Below are 1943 nucleotides of genomic sequence, written 5' to 3'. Positions count from 1 at the left end.
CCCCAAAAAACAATATACCCAGCTGCCCTGTTATTGTTATTGTTATTACTCCCTGGGGTTTATACCAGTGGGTTCGAATCCCGTTCGGACTCAGTTCTGCCCCAGCAGAGTTTCAGAGAAGCATGGAAGAGTGTTTGTGGGGTTTACGTGATGATGTTTGCCTACCTTACCTTGATGACAATTTAGTTCATAGTCAATCGTTCAAGAGACGCACGTTTCAGAACCTTTCCACATGGTGCATTCAGTGACATCCAGTAAATACCAGTACTCTCAGAAATGAACAATCTAACTAAAACATACACCCAAAATAAAGTGTGGGGTGTCTTTGTACAGTCAAATACACAAAAACAGTAACACAACTAATAATCTCATTTGAACAATGTCTGTATTTCTCACATTAGCTTAGTTTTTAGCTAGTGCTTTGCTAGCATTTTAACACATTTACTAACATTTTGTGGTCTTTATTAGCATTTTGCTACTTTTAACTTTAGTAAATAATTTACAGCTTTTTGTAATTGTTTGCAGCTTTTATCTGACATTTCTGCTACTTCTGAATTTTAGCTAATGGTTTATGCTTTTGGTTAGCATCTTGCTGCTTTCAGCTCCTGTGTAGCAACTTTTGTATTTTAGCTAGCATTTGCTTTTTTCCTTTGCATTTTGCTGCATTTAGGTATTATGTAATCGTTTACTGTTTTTTTCTACAGTTTTGCTGCTTTTAGCTAACATATTGTTTTGTTTTAGAACAGCTAGGGTTGAATTTGTGAGCCATCCCATAATGTTACACAACATCTCCACAGTTTTAAAAGTGTTTGTCGACAGCTGTGAGTTATAATCTATTTCTTTTGTTTTGTGGATGAATCAAAGTTTGCCTGAACTGAACAAAGGCCGACCTTGATGACATAATTCACTAAGTGCTTTCTGTAGTTGTTGTATTTTTTTCCTCCTCGCTGCAGCACCTTGGCCACGTCCTGATGATGAAGGTACGGACCGACTGTCAGCCCGGCCGTACATCCTGGATCCACCCACTGCGACGGACTTTAAGTCTCACATGAATAATTCGTCCATCTGGGAGCCGTCTGTTTAGCATAACTGACTCATCTATCTGCGTGTGAAGCTCAGGGCCGGGCTAACTTTGAACACTGTTAAATCTTTCACAGATTTTCGGMTCTTATTTATTTATTTCTAAATTTACAAAGTAAATTAAGGCTTGCTGTGCTCATAACCACACTATACAATCTGTGAAACAGCCAGCCTCTGATATATGAACAACTGAACCATTAAGGAGTAAAAAAATAAGATGTATGACACTCCATAGGTTTCCATATGGTTTCAATGCAGAATAATTACTCTGTAATTGCCTTGAATGTTTGCTCTTTTCGACCATTTGCTCCAGCAGCTGTCATCGCCCAGGCATCTGTTGGATATCGCCGCGGCTCACACCTTGGTCCCTTTAAGCCCAGCCAGAGGAACGTGGTAATTAAGCAACACATAAAAACTACAGGCAGCAGCTTCTGGGGGCCTCCCAGTGGAGTGTTGGCTCCCCTACCCACTGGTGCGTCCAAATAAAAGGCACATCTTCAGGACTTTATGGGATCCTGGCTCACATTGTTTTCTAAGTTTCTTGAATAGAGGCAGATGTGGCTTCTTTCACTGCAGTTTGAGCTAAAACTAACAAACYTCCCTTAAATTTATCAAAAACTAACTTTTCTCGAAGGAATCTATATCACCCACCACCTTGTATGTAAACACAAAATTGGCACGATGTGTTAAACTCAAGGTCCATGGGCCAAACGTGGCCTGCCATGCCATTTTACATGGCCCGCGAGACCTTCAAAGATGTAGTGCCTATATACAGCAGGTAAAATAAGTATTGAACACGACACCATTTTTCTCAGTAAATATATTACTAGAGGTGCTAATGACATGAAATTTTCACCAGATGT

The 1943-nt window shown here is 39.9% G+C and overlaps 1 long non-coding RNA gene across 1 annotated transcript in view; it reads left to right on the top strand.

Moving 5' to 3' along the window:
• The window catches only part of LOC106526776 (uncharacterized), a 55802-nt gene that overhangs the window by 50166 nt on the left and 3693 nt on the right, over nucleotides 1-1943 (top strand). The window lies entirely within an intron of this gene.

This window comes from Austrofundulus limnaeus, unplaced genomic scaffold (genome assembly GCF_001266775.1).
Source record: "Austrofundulus limnaeus strain Quisiro unplaced genomic scaffold, Austrofundulus_limnaeus-1.0 Scaffold293, whole genome shotgun sequence".
In the NCBI taxonomy this organism is placed as follows: Eukaryota; Metazoa; Chordata; class Actinopteri; order Cyprinodontiformes; family Rivulidae; genus Austrofundulus; species Austrofundulus limnaeus.
This window is presented reverse-complemented; position numbering and strand designations above follow the sequence as displayed.